Source organism: Carassius auratus, chromosome 20, assembly GCF_003368295.1.
Source record: "Carassius auratus strain Wakin chromosome 20, ASM336829v1, whole genome shotgun sequence".
Classification (NCBI taxonomy): Eukaryota; Metazoa; Chordata; class Actinopteri; order Cypriniformes; family Cyprinidae; genus Carassius; species Carassius auratus.
The window spans coordinates 3001919-3016613 of NC_039262.1; the positions used below are offsets into that span (position 1 = coordinate 3001919).

At 27.9% G+C, this 14695-nt stretch overlaps 1 long non-coding RNA gene across 2 annotated transcripts in view; it reads right to left on the minus strand.

Moving 5' to 3' along the window:
• Positions 1-9472, minus strand: part of LOC113037792 (uncharacterized) — a 16322-nt gene extending 6850 nt beyond the window's left edge. For both annotated transcript variants that reach the window (XR_003274683.1, XR_003274682.1), the window contains exons 1-2: positions 9343-9472; positions 3388-3487 (exon numbers count right to left, since the gene is read on the minus strand). This is a non-coding gene — a long non-coding RNA (uncharacterized LOC113037792). The remainder of the gene's footprint in view (positions 1-3387; positions 3488-9342) is intronic.
• Positions 9473-14695: the final 5223 nt, after the last annotated feature.

The following is a 14695-nucleotide window of genomic DNA, read 5'->3' on the forward strand; positions in this document are numbered from 1 at the left end:
TTAATCATTAAAAATAATATCAGAAATGCAAATATATAAATTAATGAAAATAAGGCAAATGGCAAATTTTTGTAGCTATATAGCATCATTAATTACAACCCATGATTGTCCGATGTGCTAAACAACAAAACAAAAATGAAAACACAAAAACATATTTACTTAAAAATACACAAAGTATAATAAAAACGATAAAATGTAGCGCAGTCACACGTTAATATATATATATAATATATATGTGTTAATATATATCTAAATAATACACAAAGTATATATAAATCAATTTTTAATTTGTTTTAAACTCATAAAATTTTTATAAAATGTGTTTTTGTTATATTTGGTAGTTTTTTGGGGGAGGGGGGTTATATATTTCTATAGAGTTTTTATGCACTGTTTATATTTTATTGTTCAACAATAAATTCAAATTCATAAAAAAAAAAACGTGAATTTTTTTCAACACCTATCGAAAGCTTTTCTGAGAAGATGTGACTTAAGATGGGTTTTAAATATTTTATAAATGTAAAAACCTATGCAAACAACAGGATTTCTTCACAGTTAGTTATCTGTACATCTAACACCTATTAAAAACAGCAATGAATCTTTCACAGATCATTGACAGAATGCATTAATCAGGCGTAGCGTGACTGCTGTTTAATATGGCAGTCAGAAGGACACTTTATTTCTGAATGGATCAACACGCAGCAGACGTGAAGCTGAGAGTCATTCGGTGTGAAACATCAAAATAGAAACAGTTGTTGTGTGTTGGTTTGGTTTCTCTCTGATCCATAATGCTATTCTTCCCTCAGTCGTTACTCATTCAGTGTTTGGAGCATCATGGCCTTGTAGAAACCGCAGATCTTCAGCGGTGAAAATCCTACAGACAACAACATTTTTTCCATTTTGTAAACATTTAATGAGAAAATATTATTGTTTCTACAATATTTTAGATTAAAAAATTATTTTGTTACTCAATCGTTTGCTATTTCATTTTAAAATTCTGAATTAAATAATAAATCAGAATGAATAAACACTACATAAGAGATTGCATGAAAAAAACACACAACTTTAAGAGTTATTTCCTCACATTTTCCTCCCAATAATGCATAAATCATATGCATTTTTTCATAAAAACACAACTTTTCACATCTCTTTTCTAAAATGCTGAATTAAATAATGTATCAGAATTAATAAATACTGCATTTTTACTTTGAAGAACAGATATTACTTGATAAGAAAATGTGGCAGCAATATATATATATATATATATATATATATATATATATATATTGCCAGGGCTCTACATTTTCATAAGCAAATTTCTACACTAGTAATATGTTTAAATGCATAAATCATATGGATTTTATCATGGAGAAACAACTTTTATTTTATTTTCTAAATGCTGATTTAAATAATGAATCGAAATTTATAAATACTGCTTTTTTTTTTACTCTAAAGATCTACATATTAAAAAAATAAAAAAATAGCCAGGACACTAGAATTTCAAAATCGAATTTATATACAAATAATTAAATAATGAATCAGAATGCATAAGAAACGCTGTATTATGCAGACCTGTAGTGGACGATGACTCAAACCCACGTCCTCCTGCTCCTCTACAGGGAGCCATGAGTAATCTACGATGAAAACTAGTGAGACATTATCTGTCTGTTGCACACGTGAACGATGTGTGCTTTACACACTCAATCCTTGGGCCACATTTGCACGTGCTGTATCGAGTCCTCCTGTGACCCACAATGCGGTCTGCCTCCCACACACACACACACACACACACACTCCACTGGAGACCACTGACAAACACACACACACACACACACAGAGTTAATGCTGGAGGTCAGTGCGCTCACAAACACACATGCACTTCACACACAAACTGCACACGTGTTGCGACTGCATGGTCCGGCGCGCTAAACAAGCATGTGGAGTTAATTATACCGCATTCTTAGCATGTAATGCACCTCATTTGGGTCATTAAGGCTCTTTTGTCACACGCTTCTATCTAGACGGAAAATATACGGAGAATCACACACTAAAACAAAGCCACAAACACACAAGCATATGTATTTTTCAACCTGTTACAGTTTGTCCCTTTTTAGCATCTGGCATTCACACGGACATCACATGGCTTGTATGTGTGTGTGTGTGTGTGTGTGTGTGTGTGTTTGGCTCAAACTGTGATTTGGGTCTTTGTTCTGTCATATCTGGTGACAGTCAACGTGAGAGCTGGGAAATCTGGACAGTAGCTTCTACTCTAAAACATCATGTGAGAACATGTGCGTTTCTTCATGTGTGCAGTCTGTTATATTTATAGCAAGTGCATTAGATGCTAAAAGTGTTCTTGTGATGCACACAGAGTGCAAGCTTTAGATTTTGTTAAAGAAATTAATACTTTTATTCAGCAATAAAGAATCATTTTATCAAAAGTGCCAGTCAATTCAGTTATAATGTTACAAAAGATTTCTATTTCAGATTGTTTTATATTCATTTAGGAATCATGGGAATTAAAATGTATATTTGAACAGATATTTAGATAGAAACTAATATAATTTTTTTTATTTAACTGTATTTTTAACCAAATAAATGCTGTCTAAAAAAGACTCTAAAAGAATCTAAAAAAAAAAACCATACCAAACCTCAAACTTTTAACATTTAATGCATATGAAAAGCTAAAAATGGTGTTCGCAACACAACGTGGCAGTCCAATAAAATATTTAATGTGAAATAATTCAAGGTGATATGATGAAGTGATCATTTTAATTAATATTAATAATTCAATAATGAAAAAAACAAATAGACCTTATTTGCTTTATGCTTTATAAAAGTTTGTAATTTTTTTTTTAAATTTTGACAGTTTGTTACAGTAAAGACTTAGTTTCTCATAATTTTAACTATTTATGTCATAAAGACTCAGCATCTCATAATTTTTATTTTATTATAATTATGACTTAGTATCTTAAAATTATGATTTAGTATCTCATAATTGTGACTATTTATGTCATAAAGACTCGGCATCTCATAATTTTTATTTTGTTATAATTATGACTTAGTAACTCGTAATTTTGATTATTCATGTCATAATGACTCAGTTACTATTGAGTTATTGCTATCAATTACTATTAAAATTATTGAGTTTTATATGCATGTTACTGTAATATTTTTTACTTTTTTTGAGTCCATCATACAAAACGTGTTTTTCAAAGTTTTTCCTTATAAAAGGAATAAACTGATCAATAATATGTTTTACAATCAATATTACAGTGCCACAATACTGACATTTTGGTGATTTCTCCATATGCAAGTTATAATTTCCTCCTGAATTTGGGGTGAATTGGAGGACGTGGAGATTCTGGAAGGGGTAATATTGAATCTCACCTTGACGAGGTTGAGGATGATGATGGGTGATCCAAACCTCTGCATCATCTGATCGAAGTGAAGATCATTGCTGTGAGTGTTTTCGGGTCACCCTGGTCCACTGAGAGAGAGAAAGAGCATTTTAATAAGAACAGCTCTTTACAGAAGTGATTCACAGTCATAAGATTCATGGTCAGGAAGACATGAATTCAGAGTCATTCTAAATCAAATAAGTTCCCAAGAAAATAAAATATAAAAAAGTAAAAATCAGCTAGATTTATTCCCATATCAGCTTCTAAAGGCATTTCATGGCAGATACAGATCATATTCAAACATTTAATAATATTCTCATAAAAAGGTTATATTCTGTGCAACTTGACTGCTGTAAAAAATATTCCTCAGTTGTAAGAGTTTTCATGGGTGCTACTAAATGTGTCCTTCAAAGTCCAGCTGAAGCCAGAGATAATATTTAAATCAGCTTTTTAAAATAAAATGTAAAAATAGTAACTTTATTAATTGTCATTATTATGTGATTTTGACTTTTTATAGAATAATTATGACCTTTTTGTCCTCACCTAGCATCTCAATTTTAATCTTTTATCTCAGTCATGACTTAGTAAATAATAATGACTGTCAAAATTGACTTTTTTTCACCATAATTGAAACTTACTAAGTAAAATTAAGTAACATTATATATTTAGATAAAAGATTGAAATTATGAGATAAGTCATAATGATGACACATTGATTTTTTTGTTATAGTTATGTCTTAGCATCTCATTATTTGGCTTATGTTATAACGACTAAGTATCTCATAATATTGACTTTTACATCAATTGCAACTTAGCAACTTACACTTTGACTTTTATGTGAAACTTTTGACTTAGTATCTCATAATTTTGACTTTTTGTTGTAGTTATGTCTTATTATCTCATAATTTGTCTTTTCTTAATCATAATTATGACTTTACATTTTAAACTTTTTATGACTTAGTATCTCATAATTTGAATTTTCTGACATAATTATAATTTTACATTTTTTTACTTTTTTATGACTTAGTATCTCATAATTTGAATTTTCTGACATAATTATAATTTTACATTTTTTTACTTTTTTATGACTTAGTATCTCATAATTTGAATTTTCTGACATAATTATGACTTTAGGAGATCAAAATTATGAGATACAAAGTCATAAATGACACTGTCAAAATTTAAATCTCCTAAAGTCATAATTATGTTAGAAAGTTCAAATTATGAGATACTAAGTCATAAAAAAGTAAAAAATTTAAAATTATAATTATGTCAGAATATTTAAATTATGAGATACTAAGTCATAAAATGTTTCAAATGTAAAGTCATAATTATGTCAAAAAATTCAAATTATGAGATACAAAGTCATAAATGACACTGTCAAAATTTAAATCTCCTAAAGTCATAATTATGTTAGAAAATTCAAATTATGAGAAACTAAGTCATAAAAAAGTAAAAAATTTAAAATTATAATTATGTCAGAATATTTAAATTATGAGATACTAAGTCATAAAATGTTTCAAATGTAAAGTCATAATTATGTCAAAAAATTCAAATTATGAGATACAAAGTCATAAATGACACTGTCAAAATTTAAATCTCCTAAAGTCATAAATATGTTAGAAAATTCAAATTATGAGAAACTAAATCATAAAAAAGTAAAAAAATTAAAATTATAATTATGTCAGAATATTTAAATTATGAGATACTAAGTCATAAAATGTTTAAAATGTAAAGTCATAATTATGTCAAAAAATTCAAATTATGAGATACAAAGTCATAAATTACACTGTCAAAATTTTAATTACTTGTTCTTACTTTAAATGGGCTTCCGTTTAAACATGACATAAACCATTTAGAGACAATTCAATGTGCACTATGTGGGTCATAAGTCTGCACTGCGCAGCAGGCTACAATCTAACTGTGCAGTTACAAACCCATAAACAGATTACAGCACAACACACAAAACACTCCTGAAAGTAGGTTATGAGAACGAGGTTCTCTCGCATACACAAATCTCCCTTTTACATGGATTCATTAACAGCACACAAAAGGGAATTCAAAATCAGCATAATCAAATGCTTGAGCACTGAAAAGTCATTCAGAAGGTCAGACAAAGCTCATGGAGATGGCAGCATGACACATGCTAGTGATGAAAGAGAAAAACTGTGTCTCATCTTCTCACAGCACCCCAAACAATCAACGAAAGAGGTCCGAGACTCGAGCCTTGCGTAACAACTTCTCTCCGGTTTTTGTTTAGCAGAAAATCGATATCTGTTATCCTGGAAGCCCTTTGTGTACGTGCTGTTTTAAACCAATGTGGAACTGACCTAATTACAGAAAACATTCTTCATGAACTCTCATCATCTTCTGACAGAAGGACATTGCATCAGGCAAATTTTATAATGGATTAGAAAGATGAGTAAGTGCAGAGGATGACGAGTCTGGAAATTAAGAAAATCACATTCAATTTATCATAACTAAGAACTTAGGGTCATATCCGAGTGTATTTTGGATAAATTGCACAGTGTAAACAATTTCCTCAATATGGTTCTTTGAAAAAATTTGATAAATTTTGCTTTTGTCTGTGTTTGTGCTACTGGATCAGTTTAATTTGCCATAAAGTAAGACAAAAAGTCAATGGGATTGTCTTAAAAGTTATTATTCCAGTAATTGTGCTTATTTACTTACAGATACAAAGTCACATGAGATAAAATGAGGTATGAGGTGCTAAGATGAGATAAAAGTCATTATTATGACATAGAAATGCATAATTATAATATTAAGTCAAAATTATGAGATACTAAATCATCATTATGAGATAAATTCATTGTGGTATAATAAGACATCATAAGTCAAAACTATGAGATACCAAGTCATCATTAAGATAAAAGTCATTATTGTGACATGAAAAGTCAATTATAATACTAAGTCAGAATTTATAATAAGTCAACTAAGTCATAACTATGAAATAAGTTGTGATTGACAAAATTACATAATTATGATATTAAGTCAAAATTGAGATACTAAATAATCATTATGAGATACCAAGTCATCAATTTGAGACAAAAAGTCATTATTATGATATTAAGTCAAAATTATGAGATACCAAGCCATCTTTCAGATACAAAAGTCAATATTATAGCATAAAAACCATAATTATAATGTTAAGTAAAAATTATGAGATACTTAATTATAGTAATAATTATGAAGTTAACGTCATTATGTGATGTTGAAACAAGAACGAAAATGTATAACATAAAAAGTCAATTAAAATACAAGTCAGAATTATGAGATTATTAAATATGATAAACTGTCATATTTATGATATTAAGTAGAAACTATATAAAAATAAGAGATACCAAGTCATTTTTCTGAGACAAAAGTCATTATGACATAAAATAACAATTATGATATCGAACTGAAATTATGAGACACTAAGTTACAATTATGAGATAAAGGGGATTATTATGACAAGATTGTTTACAATACTGAATCAAAATTGACTGAGTCAGCATTTAAAAAAAAAAATTATGGTATGATATGATATGTCACAATTATGAGATGCTAAGTCATTATTATAAGATAAAGTCGAAATTGTTACACAATGTCATAATTCTGAAATTAAAACTCAATTATGACAAAAAAGTCAAATTCTAACTTAATTATGTCGTATTTCGCACTTTTTCTGCAGCTGTGCAATGCTTTCAAAGCACGGATGCATCACAAGCACGACAGAATTAGTGCTGGACGGGAATTTTCTATTTGAAGCAAAATGATCATGTCGAACCCGAGCAAACACGCACAGTCGAAGACGCTGGCGGTAACCAATCTAAGATAAGCAGCGAGCGCACAGCTGGATCCGTGTGAGCCGCTGTACTTATGAAATGTCATCTTGCTCTGTCTAAGAAAGCAGTGAAATGGGTTCAGCAGCAACAAGAGAGAGATAAAGCAAGAGAAGATGACAGATCCTCAGACGGCCCGGATGATGTCATCTGACAAAGAGGAATCTGATAAAGCCTCTAAAAACCAGAAGAAGCAATTAATGTTTGGGTAGAGGTGAACTTAAAAGTAGTTAAAACTTAGGTGACGTATATAGCCAAGATGGTCAGGTCAAGTCAGGTCAATAAAATAAAATAAAATAAAATAAAATAAAATAAAATAAAATAAAAAATAAAATAAAATAAAATAAAATAAAATAAAATAAAATAAAATAAAATAAAATAAAATAAAATAAATAAAAATTCTGAAGAAGTAAAATAAAATAAAATAATCATAAAAAACGTAAAGTAAAAGTTTTAAATGAGAATGTTTAACAAAAAAAAGTAAACAAATTAAATAAAAGGTTTTTGACTGTGTTTTGTAGAGGGTACAAAAATAAATAAAAAATAAGTATAAGTCTTAACTATATTAAATAATAAAACTACGTATAACTTTAAACTGTGTTTCTAAGTTTTAATAAATATTTACATTTTAAATAATTTAATTAAAATTTAAAAAATAGGTTTTAACAATATTTTGCAGCATGGAATGTGAAACAACTGTAAAACTAGATCACGGTCATGAATAAAATATAATCAAAATAAATAGGATTTTAACTGTGTTTTGCAGCAGGATGAAAAAAGTTAACAATTTAAAAAAGAAAAACAATATACAAGTAGTAGGTTTAAACTATTTTGCAGAAGAGTATACAAATTATTTATAACAAAAATGCTAACATTATTAAATGTATTGAAATTAATGAAGGTAGAAATTAATATAATTTAGAAATAAGATTTGGTTTCAGCTGTATCTTGACGAATGGCATGTGTTTAGATCACACCCATGATAAATCAACAGTCCAGACTCTCTCTCTCTCTCTCTCTCTCTCTCACACACACACACACACACACACACACACAGACACACATGAATGTGAATCAGTATGAAACGGGCGCAGACTTTGTTTTGTCTGACTTTGGGGTCAGAGACAGTTCATCTATATAAACCAGGATCATGAAAACATCCGTATGCAAAATCTGGCATTTCAGGGTCTGACTGCATGTTTTTATACAGGACACACTTCCTGAATGTTCAGATCTAACATTACACATTTAAACAACATATTAACATCTGTAGCTTTGAGCAGATAAATGCATTTAAACACAGCCTTTCTCTTCTAGAAAGCATCACTCTCTGTCCTGAAAGAGCGGGAAGGCCACGTTTTGAGCTGATAAACAGGAAGTATTGGTGAGGAAATGGACAGGAAGTGGCTTTTACAGCGTATGAGTGGTTTGGACATCATTGTGTGTTTTAATTCAAAAAGATTTTGCACAAGGGTACAAAAAAATTACAGTGAAAAATAAAAGTAGCTTTTAATATTTTTTTTCTTTTTTAATGTAAAGAAAAAACATGTTCAATTAAATTTAATAAAATGTAGAAAATGTAGAAAAAAAACATTCAAAGATGGGGTGTTGAAAAATCAAAGACATATAAAATTAAATAAGTAGTTTTTAATAAAAAAATAAAAATATATATTTAATAATGGAAATTAAAATTATAAATGTAAATAAACATAAAGTAAAATATAACAAAAACATTTTATTAAATTAAGAAATAAAATTAAATAAAATAATCAAATAAAAAAGATTTAATATACAGTACATTGAAAACTATATAAATTTTATAAATTATATCAAAAATAATATTCACTTGATTTCAAAATTTATTTGAATTTTGTGTGTGATTTCAGTGAAAAAAAAAATACAAATAAATTTACAAATAAAATAATATTTGATTGGGAGATACACATTTTCAGACATGGGGTATGTTTTCAAAGCTAAAAAATAAAATAAACTAACAAATAAAATAATATTTGATAGAGAAATACACGCATGTTTTAGGCTATGATTTAGCTCTGAAAATTAAAGATAAATAATGAAAGATTTTTAATAAATAACACTTACACAAGTACGAGGTTCCCTTAAGTAGCTTCAACAGACTTTAGCGAGGATCCTGTAGTGTAGTGAAAACTTTCTGGAAACAGCTTGCCTGTAGTTTAATGGTTAAACGAGCAGCTGAAATACATCAGTAAATCATCACAGAGAGTTTAGAGAAGCTTTAACAGCCGACAGCTTTAGAGCAAACGTAATCACACCTGAACACACACAGATAAACACAGAAGAAGCACGGCTCGGTTTGGACAAAAGGCACACAAAACGCTGTGTTTTTAGCTCTGAAATCAAAGATAAAAATAAAATAAATTAAATAAAAAATATAATAAAATTCAATTTTTTAAATTACATTTAAAGTAGGTTTTGATTCTCCACATTTTGCATTTTTTTAGACTGATGACTCAGACTGAAAAAAGAAAAGAATAAATAATAAAGGAAACAAAATAGTTTAAAATTTGATTAAACAAAAAATGAAAAATAAGAAATAAAATAAAATAAAATAAATGAAAAATATAAATATATAAATTAAGAAATCAAATAATCAAAGAAATCAAAAACATATAAAAATAGTTACAAAATTATAAAAAAAGCAAAAAAGAAACCACAACCACTATAAAATATATATAAAATAAAAATATAAATAAAAAACAATTATTTCATTTTATTTTAAAATAAGAAATTAATAAAAAAAATTATAATTTTAATTTATTTAAAATAAATAAAATAATATTAAATACAATTAAGCCAACAAAAAAAAAACTTAGTTAAAAAAATAGAAAATAAATTATATATATATATATATATATATATATATATATATATATATATATATATATATATATACACACACACACATATATATATATATATAAACTACATTTAAAGTGGGATTTGATTCTCCACATTTTGTATATTTTTAGACTCTGATTGCATTTTTTTCTATAATAAATGAATAGCTTAAAAACAAATCTTACTGACCCCAGCCTTTGATTTCTCGAGTGTTTTGTGTGCTTCTCAGTTCTTATCTTGCTTCTATGAATGCATTAGGCTCTGAGATTAAAACAGTGTTGACATCCGTGAACCCCTTCACCGCTGCTTCAGGCTCCTCACAGAGAGAAACCGTTACGACACACAGCAATCAACAGCGCCAGACTCTCTCCGGATCATCACTTCTCCCTCCTTGTGTTCTTTCAGCTCGTTGTGGACCTTTCTGTTCAGTTTTGACCCTCCTGAACCGTCTTCTGGGAAAAACAGCTGATGTCAAGCAGGTTTCTGAAACAAGGTAAATGCTCTGTTGCTGGTTCAAAGTGATCAAGATCAGGTTCACCAGCAGCAGCTGAGACGATAAACCCTCCAAAGCAGTTTAGAAACAATAAAATAAAATAAAATAAAATAAAATAAAATAAAATAATACAAAAAATAAATGAAATAAAACAAAATAAAAAATAATGCATTAAAAAAAAAAAAAAAAAAAATAATACAAAAAAATAAATAAAATAAAAAATAAAACAAAATAAAAAATAATATATATAAAAAAAATAAATAAAATGAAATAAAATAAAATAAAATATAAATAAAATAAAAAAGGTTTTAATTGTATTTTACAAAAGGGTAAAACATTAAAGAAATAACAAATAAAAAGTATTAAATAAGTATAAATAATTGTAAAGATAAATCATAATGTATTTATTTTATTTATTTAAAATAGTGATTCAAATGAGTTTGTATTTTGCAGAAGGGTAAAAATAAATACATTATTTTGTGGTAGGGTGCAAAAAAAATCTAATAAAATAAGAAGGTTTTCTATTTAGTAGGTTTTGTAAAACTGTATTTTTCTAAAGTTTAAACTAAAATAAAAAAATAAAAAATAAAACGTATTATTTTAACAGAAGGGCACAACGTAAGAGAAAAAGGAAAATACCATTATTTTCCTTTTTCTCTTATGTTGTGCCCTTCTGTTAAAATAAAAAAAATTAAATAATTTTTTTTTTTATAAATTTAATTAAAAAAATTAAATAAAATGGTTTGAGAAGGGTACAAAATAAAAATAAATATAAAAATAACGGAATATAATAAATTAAATACAATTGTTTGATTTAGCAATTTTGTATAAGGGTAAACAAACACACAATAAATAAATAAATAAATAGGTTTTAATTGTATTTTGCAGAAGGATACACAAAAAAATAAACTGATTTTTTTTTATTTGGTTTTATCTGTATTTTTGCAACATGAAATGTGGAAGGCAACTCTAAATCTAGATCAGTCCCGTGATAGATAAACACGGAGCGCATCAGCTGCTGTTATCAGTGTGAAACAGACTCAGAGAGCCATCGATAAACATTGGCGCGCTCTACACACCTCAGATATAAGAGCGAACCGGATTGGCTGCAGACTCCGTGAATGATGCAGAGCAGCCAATCAGGAAGAGCGATGCCTCTGACCTCCAGCAGACCATTCCACACATACTTAACATACGGCTCGTTAATCAAACGAGGAACACAAACACGTCAGTTAATGACTGTTGGTAAAGTAATGTATGAACAAGTTCCATAGTTTATGTTGGGCCTCTGTAGTCTAGATGTTTATGTGTAATAAATTGTATATTGAATCAAATAAAATATGTATATTTTCTCATTTAACAAAAAAAAAAAGAAAATCATTAAATTATCTTTTTGTGGTATTTTCACAGCCAAATGTAATTTGCGATTAATTAGATTAAACTAATCGAAACAGCTTGTATTTAATTTAATTGATTGACAGCCCTAATAAATATATATATAAAAAACAAAATAAGAGTTCTATAAAATATATTAAATATACATATACAAAAGAAAAAAGAAAAGAATAAATAAAAAAGGAAAATAAAATAGTTTAAAATTTGATCAAACAAAAAATAAGAAATAGAATAAAATAAATGAAAAATACAGTGCTACTCAAAATGCAATAAAACATAACAAATATAATTATATAAATTTAGAAAGAAAATAATCAGAGCAAATAAAAATAAAAAGTAATTACATATATGATAAAATAAGCAAATAAAAACCAAAACCATTATAAAATATATATCAAATATAAATATAAAACAATTATTTTCTTTTGTTTTATTTTATTTTATTTTATTTTAAACAAGGACAAAATTATTTAATTTAAAATTAAATAAATAATATAAAAAATTAAGTAAAAAAGATAATAAAATAATTAAAAATAAATAAATAAATAAATAAAATATCCAAGCCTGGTAAGAAAGCATATATTGAGTGGGGAGGAAGATGTCAAGCTGATATTGAGCTCTTCGGCTTCTCCTGCGTCACACGACATCTGCAGCAGAGTCATGTTATACTGCAGAGAAACGCTCAGGTCCTAGCTGTAACTACAGGTCAAAGGTCAAAGGGTCACATGAACTCAAGGCAGAAATAATCTCATGTGTGTGGATACAGTTGCTAGGTGACAGACAGCATGCTGCTCAGAGATGAACTCGTTTCGAGAGACTCAAGACGTTCATTGGCAGAAGTTCACCTTCCCTCAAGACGTCTTCCTTCACCAGCGGGACACAAAACAACAAACTTCTGAAGTCACACAGCTAACTAACTCACTAAATGACTTCTAGTTCAAACTGTTTTAACGTGAAAGTTAAAAGAAGAGTAAAATACAGCTGACATGACAGAAATCAAATGAGCTGATGAGCTGATGTGATCAATATCATATATGTGCTGCCCTCGCTAATAAATCAAATATATATATATATATATATATATATATATATATATATATATATATTATTAGAAACGATAGTGATGAAGTCATATCAAGAAAGTTTAATAAGGGTGAATAATGTTAGGGACTGATATATGATATTCCTATTTATTCAGAAACACATTTAAAATGCAATGCATATGACAGCAATTTATTTATTTTTCATATTATTTATGAAAACATTTTTTGTACATTTACTCTATAAAAATGTAATAAAAATAAACATTCATTTTCAATTAGTTAAAATTATATATAGTTTTATTACTAAAATGACTATAACTAAAATAAAATAATCAAATAAATAAAATAAAATAAAATAAAAGCATGATAAATATTAGAAATATATATATATATATATATATATATATATATATATATATATATATATATATATATATATATAACTTAATTATTTTTTCATGAAGGAGGTCTCATTAAAGTCCTTACATAAATATAGTATTTTTCACTATGATTAAATCCAATAAAAACAAGAACAAGAAGTGCATGTGCATCAATTTTCAAGAATATTTTCTGAACAATAAATAGCACTTTAATATATTCGGTGATCTAATGCCACATTCAGACATCTCTAAAATGTTCAACAGGTTTTAGGACTTCTGTCGTATTATTTGTATTGTGTTATTATTCGTCTGAAATTACTTCAGCTGCTTCAGTACACTTCTTTTCTAAAACCAGGAGACGGAGAAGAAAAGGTTACGGTCAGATCGGTGGAGAGAAAAGGAGAAATAAGGCCACATGAGCTCGAGAAATCCTATCTCCATTACAATGATCTGGAAGTGATTGGAGGACACGGCTTTATGAGAAGAGACGGAGAGATGAAGAAAGCAGAAGTTACTGGACAGATCCAGATTCTGGAAGATTCTCACATATCTACAGAGTCTAGTCTTAATTTAATTACAATATAATTTTTTTTATTATAAATAAAGTTTTCTGTTCACCGAGACATTACTTATTTGAACCAAAATACATTAAAAATATATATATATATTATTATAAATTAAAATAACTATTTTCTGTGTGTTTAAGTGTAATTTATTTCTGTGATGCTCCGCTGTATTTTCAGCATCATTCCTCCAGTCTTCAGTGTCACATGATCTTCAGAAATCATGATAATATGATGATTTACTGCTAAAGACACATTTCTGATCATTCGTGCTGCTCAATATTTTTCTTGCACTACCATTTTTTTAAATAAATTAATACTTTCATTAATTGAGGATGCGTTGAATTAATCAAAAGTGACAGTAAAGACAACGTCACAAAGGTTTTGGTTTCAAATAAATGCTGAAAAATAAAACGTATCACATTTTCCGCAAAAATATCGTTCGGCATAATTGTGTTCAACATTGATAATAATCAGAAATGTTTTTTTCTTAAGCAGTAAATCAGTATATTAGGAACGATTGTGAAGATTTCTGGAGGAATGATGCTGAAAATTCAGCTGCGCATCACATAAAATAAATTACACTTTAACAGATATTCACGTATAACTCGCTTTTCTCAAATTGTAATACTTTTTCATAATTTTTTATATATTTCAGATCAAATAATTGCGGCCTCTGTGAGCAGAAGAGACTTTAAGAAC